The sequence below is a fragment of the Miniopterus schreibersii genome (assembly GCF_964146895.1).
Source record: "Miniopterus schreibersii genome assembly, chromosome: 4".
NCBI lineage: Eukaryota > Metazoa > Chordata > Mammalia > Chiroptera > Miniopteridae > Miniopterus > Miniopterus schreibersii.
In genome coordinates this window covers 58,442,829-58,450,348 of record NC_138105.1, presented here as the reverse complement: position 1 = coordinate 58,450,348, position 7,520 = coordinate 58,442,829, and positions in this window count along the sequence as shown.

The following is a 7,520-nucleotide window of genomic DNA, read 5'->3' as shown; positions in this document are numbered from 1 at the left end:
GGGACACATGAGTTTACATTTCAGATAGCTCATATATGCCAAATGCTTACTAAAAACCAATTTCTGTAATTTTTCTTTTATTTTCTATATCCTTGTTCTTACTGTGAATCCCATGGTGCTGAGCACAAAGCTGACAGTAATACTTACTAATAGCTCATGTCTTCTTCGTAACATTTCTCTTTTCCTCATCATAAACCACAAGGATTCCTTGAATATTTTTGTTTGTTAGGATTAGGTACTGATCCTAAAGGACTATTAGATAATGGGAAGCAACATAGAGAACTAAAACAATGAGCAACAACTATTGGGAAGGAAAGGGAAGACCAATAAGAACATTCACAAATCATTTTGCAACTTTAAATTCCTTATAATTGCCAACAAGTACACTTGAGTTCTTTCCATAACAAATCATTTTTGCAAAATATCATCACATGTGCTTTTAAAATGTAAATAATTCTATTTATAAAGCACTACAGGCTTTAAAATAACCTTCCCAAAAGGAAAAAAAAAGTCAAATTCACATATTTATAAATCATCTTGCATTAACAGCCTAAGACTAAACTTTTCTCTCAAAGATTTTAAGAGAAACTGATATTAGAAAGTTATAGTAAATTGACACTGAATTAGCTTTGGCAATTTACTTATATAGAATGGTATCTCCATAATGTGCTCATCTCTGTAGAGTGGTATATCTAGAGAGAAATGTATGGCATATATGTAGCCCATATATACTGAGAATTTTACAAATAAAGATTGATGGGAAATTTTCAACACTAAAGAGTATATGGGATCTGTATTTCCAGAGGTTTAGAAGTCAAAAAAGAAATCTACTGGGTATTATGGGTAAAAAAACTGACTTGATACATTAAGTATGCATTAAAGGGACTACAAAAACACATACATATATATTCACATATATGATAATATAGTAGCAATTAATATGACTATTATTGAGGACTATAGTTGACCATGTAAATTATTAATGCAACTAGGACATGATATATAAATTAAAGTTTATAGCAACAACTTTCAGCTATAAAAAAACTATAAAAAATTCCATAATCTCAAAGGCATAAATTCTATAGTAAACAGGACTTACATTTGAAATACATATATATATTTCCTCTAGCATCTAGAGTCTTAACCGCTCCTTTATTTAATAGCATCATCTTACGTATTTTCTTTTTAGAAAAGTAAACCTTTACTTGTATAGGACACATGATTTTACATTTCAGGTAGCTCATATATGCCAAACGCTTACTAAAAAACAATTTCTGTGTTTATGTATATATGCAACACATTGCTTGACATTTTTTAAATTAACTCTATAAATGAATAAACAATAACATGATAAAAATTTATTTTTGAACCACCCTCACTTGCCTTGATATAATAATCTTGATTTTGCTACCCAAACTTTATGGAAATCCAGGTAAATAATAGCCAAGAAAGCTAGGGTGGCTACACTAATATCAGACAAAATAAATTTTAAACAAAAACACTCAATTCATAACAAGACATAAAAATTATAAACACATAGGTGTCAAACAACAGAGCCAGAAAATATATTAAAATATTGACAGATCCAAAAAGAGAAATACACAGTTCTATGGTAATAGTTGGAGGTCTCAACACCTTACCTTAAGTATAGAAAGACATCTAGACAGAAGATTAATAAGGAAATAAAGAACTTCAACAACACTATAATCCACCTAGACCTAACATACACAGAACAATCCACCCAACAAAAGCAAAGTACATATTCTTCTCACATGCACATGGAGCATTCTTTAGGATTAGTCATAAAAGAATTCTCCATAAATTTAGAAAAACTGAAATCATACAAATTATTTCCTCTAACCATGGTGAAATGAAGCTAGAAATCAATAACAGAATAAACACTGAAATACCTACAAATATGTAGAAATTAAACAGTGTATCCTTACCAATGAGTGAGCCAAAGAAGAAATCACAAGCGAAATTACAAAATACCGTGAGATGAGTGAAAACAAAAACAAAACATACCAAAACTTATTGGATGTGGTGAAAGAAGTACTCAGAAGGAAATTCATAGCTGTAAACACCTACATTAAAATAGAAGAAAGATCTAAAATCAGCAACCTAACTTTACACCTTAAGAACCTAGGAAAAGAAGAGTAAATTTAATCCAAAGCCAGCAGAAGGAAGGAAATAATAAAAATGAGAACAGATTTAAATAAAATAGAGAATAAAAAAATAGAATAAATGAAATCAAATAAAAAATCAACCAAATTGACAAACCTTTAGCTAGGCTACTAAGAAAAAAAGGAGACACAAAATAGTCATGTGCTGCTTAACAATAAGGCTGTTTCCAAGAAATGTGCCATTAGGAGATTTTGTTGCTGTGCGAACATCATCAAGTACACTTACATAAACATAGATGTTATCGTCTACTGCACACCTAGGTATATGGCACAGCCTATTGCTCCTCGGCTGCAAGCCTGGACAGCATGTTACTTTGCAAAACAACATAACATTAAATAAAGCACAACAGAAAATGACGCCATCAAGAGATTCGATAAACATGAAGCGTATGAGGCTGCTGCCAGCGTAACGCACCATACTGTTTTACAGACAACTTTTTTACTGTAAACTTGTTTTATAAGTAGAAAGAGTATATTCTAAAATAACAATAAAAATTATAGTAAGTACATAAACCAGTAACATACAGGGTGAGGCAAAAGTAGGTTTACAGTTGTTTGTATGGAAAATAATACAATAATTAATAAAGAATAATACAAGTATAAACTTGGTTTTGCATACTCACAACTATAAACCAACTTTTGCCCCACCCTGTAGTTACTTACTATCATTATCAAGCATATGTACTGTACATAATTGTATGTGCTATATTTTTAGTGACTGGCAGCACAGTAGGTTTGTTTTCGCCAGTGTCACCGCAAACACGAGTCATGCATTGCCCCACGATGTTTCTATGGCTATGGCGCCACTAGGCAATAGAAATTCTCAGCTCCATTAAAATCTCACGGGACCACTGTTGTATATGCAGTCTGTTGCCGACCAAAACGTCATAATGTGGGGCATGACTGTGACTAAAATTAGAACTAAAATCAGGGACATTAGTACCAACCTTACATAAATTAAAAGTATTATAAGAGAATGCTATGAACAATTTTATGACAACAAATTAGATAATCTAGATAAAAGGAACAAATTCCTAGAAAAACACAAATGACCTAAGCTGACTCAAAAATAAACAGAAAAATCTCAAAAGTCCTATAACAAGAAAAGAGATTAAATCAGTAATTAAAAATCTTCCATCAAAGAAATATCCTGGATCAGATGGCTTCATTGGTAAATTCAATCAAACATTTAAAGATCAATTCATGTCAATCCTACTTAAATTTTCCCCAATAATAGAAGAGAATACTTCCCAACACATTCTATGAGGCCAGCATTACCCTGATACCAGGGTCTGACATAGTATGAGAAATCTCCAACCCAATATGCCTTATGAATATAGATGCAAAAATCTTCAACAAAATACTAACGAACCAAACCCAACAGTACATTAAAAGGATTCTACACCATGACCAAGTAAGATTTATCCCAGGAATGCAAGGGTGGCTCAACATAAAATGATTTAATATAATATACCAAATTAATAGACGAAGGGGAAAAAGAAAACACATGATCATCTCAATAGTTACAGAAAAAGTATTTGACAAAATTTTATACACTTTAATACAAAAAACACTCAGCAAACCAGGAATAGAAGGGAATTTCTTTAACATGATAAAGAGCATGTATGAAAAATCCACAACTAAAGTCGTACTCAATGGTGAAAGACTGAAAGCTCTCCTTAAAAACAGAACAAGATATGCCCGGCCGGGCGTGGCTCAGCGGTAGAGCATAGACCTAGGATCCAGGTGATGGGGGTTGGATTCCCTGTCCCCGGGCACATGCCCGGGTTGTGGGCTTGATCAATGACTCTCTCATCATTGATGTTTCTGTCTCTCTTTCTCCCTCTCCTTTCTCTCTCTGAAATCAATAAAGATATATTTTTAAAAATAATAATAATAATAATAAAGAACAAGATAAGGACGGCTGCTTTCACCACTTCCATTCAACGTTGTACTGAAAGTCCTAGCCAGAGCAATTTGGCCAGAAAAATCAAAAAAAGGTGTCCAAATTGGAAAGGAAGAGTAGAATTAACTCTATTCAGAGATGACATGATTCTATATATAGACAATCTCTATACACAAAATACTACCAGAACTAGTAAACAAAGTCAGCACAATTGCCATGTCAACAAAAATCAGTTGTGTTTCTATACACTGGCAATGAATAATCCAAAAAAGAAATCATGAAAACAATTCCATTTACAATAGCATCCGAACAAATAAAATATCAAGAATAAATTTAGCAAAGGAGGTGAAAGATTTGTACACTGGAAACTACAAAACATTGCTGAAAGTAATTAAAGAGGAACTAAGTAAGTGAAAAGACACCCCATGTTCATGAATTAGAATACTTAACATTGTTAATACAGCAATCCTAAAGTGATCTACATATTCAATATAATCCTCATTAAAATTCTAATGGCTCTTTTTTTTTTTCTTCCAGAAATGGAAAAACAAAAACTGCAAGGAAGCCTAAATAACCTAAACAATATGGAAAAAGAAAAATAAAGTAGGATGACTCACATTTCCTGACTTCAAAACTTACTACAAGGCTACAGTAGTCAAAAGACTGTGTAGTACTGGCAAAAGAATAGAAATGTAGACAAATGAAATATAATTGAAAATACTGAAATAAATGCAAAAATCTATCTCAAATTTACAGAGGTGCCAAAACCATTTAGTAGAGAAAGAATAGTCTCTCAACAAATGGTACTGAAACACCTAAATAATCACATGTAAAAGAATGAAGTTGGATCTCTAACTCATGCCATAAACAAAAATTGACTCAATATGGGTCAATAACTTTAATTGAAGAGCTAAAAATATGAGATTCCTAGAAATAAAAATATGTTAATTTTTATAACCTCAGATTTGGCAATGAAGTCTTAGATCTGATACTAAAAGAGCAATAACAAAAAATAAATAAATTAGACTACATAAAAAATAAAAACTCTTGTGCATCAAAGATCATTATCAAGATTGTGAAAAGGCAATCTACAGAAGGGAAGAAAATAATTCACAAATCATATATCAAATATCTAGAATAAAGAACTCCTACAACTCAACAACAAAAAAACAACGCAATTAAAAAAGGAACAAAGGACTTCAATAGACATTTCTCCAAAGATAATATACAAGTGACCAACAAGCACACAAAAAGATATTCAACAGCATTGGTCATTAAAGAAATGCAAATCAAAACCAGTGTTGTTCAGTGGTTACAGAGTTGGTCAATGCTCCAAGGGGTCTAGGTTCGATTCCCAGTCAAGGGCATGTACCTGGGTTGCAGGTTCAATCCCTGGCCCCATTTGTGGCGGGTGTGGGTGGCAACCAATAGATATGTCTCTCTCACATGGATGTTTCTCTCTCTCATGGATGTTTTTCTCTCTCTTTTTCTCTGTCTCCCCCCTCCCTCCCTCCCTCCCTCCCACTTTCTCTAAAAATCAGTGGAAAAAATATCCTCAGGTGAGGATTAACAAAAAAACAAACAAACAAAACTCACAATGAGATAACACTTTACACCCAGGATGGCTTTAATTTAAAGAAAGGAAATACAAGTACTGGCCATTTGGAGAAATAGGAACCCTTGTACATTGCTGGTGGGAATGCAAAATGACACAGCCACTATGGAAAAATTTAGAGGTTCCTCAAAACATTAAATATAGAATTACCATGTGACTTAAAATTCCACTCCTAGGGATATACCCAAGAGAAATAAAAAGATGTCCATACAGAAACTTGTACATTAATGTTTATAGCAGCGTTATTCACAATAGTCAAAGGTGGAAACCCACATATCCATCAATTAGTGAGTGGATACATGTGGTACATGTATCACATGCTTAGTGAAAAAAACCTGGACACAAAAGGACATATACAGTTGACTCGAACATGGGTTTGAACTGGGTGGGTTCATTTATGCAGATTTTTTTTCAATAAATACTATAAATGTATCTTATGATTTTCTTAGTAACATTTTTTTCTCTAGCTTACTTTAAGAACACAGTATATAATACATATAACATACAAAATATGTGTTAATTGACTGTGCTCTCAGTATGGTTTCTGGTCAACAGTAGGCTAAGTATTTGAAGAATCCAAAGTTGTATGTGGATTTTTGACTGTGAGGAGGGCTGGTTCCCCTAACCCCTGTGATGTTCAAGAGTCCAATGTATTTCCAGGCTATTCACTATATAAACATCCTTATATAGTTCAGAAAACCACCAAACTGTACACTTCACAAATGGTTAATTGTATGTTACATAAAGTTCACCTCAATTAAAAAGGCCTTATGTAAAAACAATAGAGCTTGTTTTCTTAAATATATTTCAGGTACTAATTTTTTGCTTTTTCCTAATTTGTTCAGTAAAAGGTAGTTACTGAATAACTGACTTACTTCTTGAGCCCCCGCTACTCATTGTTTCCTTTCTTTTATCCCAAAGGCAGTCTTTCTTCTGATGCTCTAACATTAAAAGTAACCTCTACCCTTATAGAGATACGAGTTTCCACTGAATTTTTGTTTTGATATAGATAAGTAAAAAGATTTCTAGTGAATTCACGATTTTCAAACCCAATAGCAAAAAATTAAAATTTTATATGTAATTGATTTTTATATTGTAACTTCTTGAATTCTTCAGCTTTGATGAGGTTCTTAAGTTCTCAATTTTTCATGTATTAAATTGCTCTAACAAGAACTTAATTTCTTTGGATAATCAATATCCAGAATTCTTATTGACCCTTTATCCAATTATATTTTATGCAAATAATTAGCTATATGAAACTAACATTGCTAGTCCAAGGTTATATTCATAAATAGACACTATAATGTAAATAATTTCAAACTTTTTTTCACAAGAATGGAGTGTGCTTTATAGAAAAAAGTAAGCCTAACAGTCAAGTTTTTATTAAAAAATTGCCTTGCCCTGGACAGTGTGGTTCAATTGGTTGGGTGTTGTTCCGTACACCAAAAGGTTGCCAGTTCTATTCCCAGTCAGGGCACATGCCCAGATTGCAGGCTCCATCCCTGGTGGGGGCATGCAGGAGGCAACCAATCGATGCTTTACACTCACATGGATGTTTCCCTCCCTCTCCCTGCCTCTTTCTAAAAAATAAAAGTCTCTGTAGGTTGAGGTTAAAAATATAAAATTTGGAAGTAATGTTTTATTCAAATAAACCAACATATCTTGTTGCTATGTCGTTCATTTTCATATGGCTTAGAAAAAAGTTCTCAGAGATTTCTGTAATGCCTCTGATCACCAATAGAGAAATAAGTAAATACTCAAATGGTCATAGCAAAAATAAAGACCAGTTGCTTTGTTGTTCACCATGTTTTCTAGC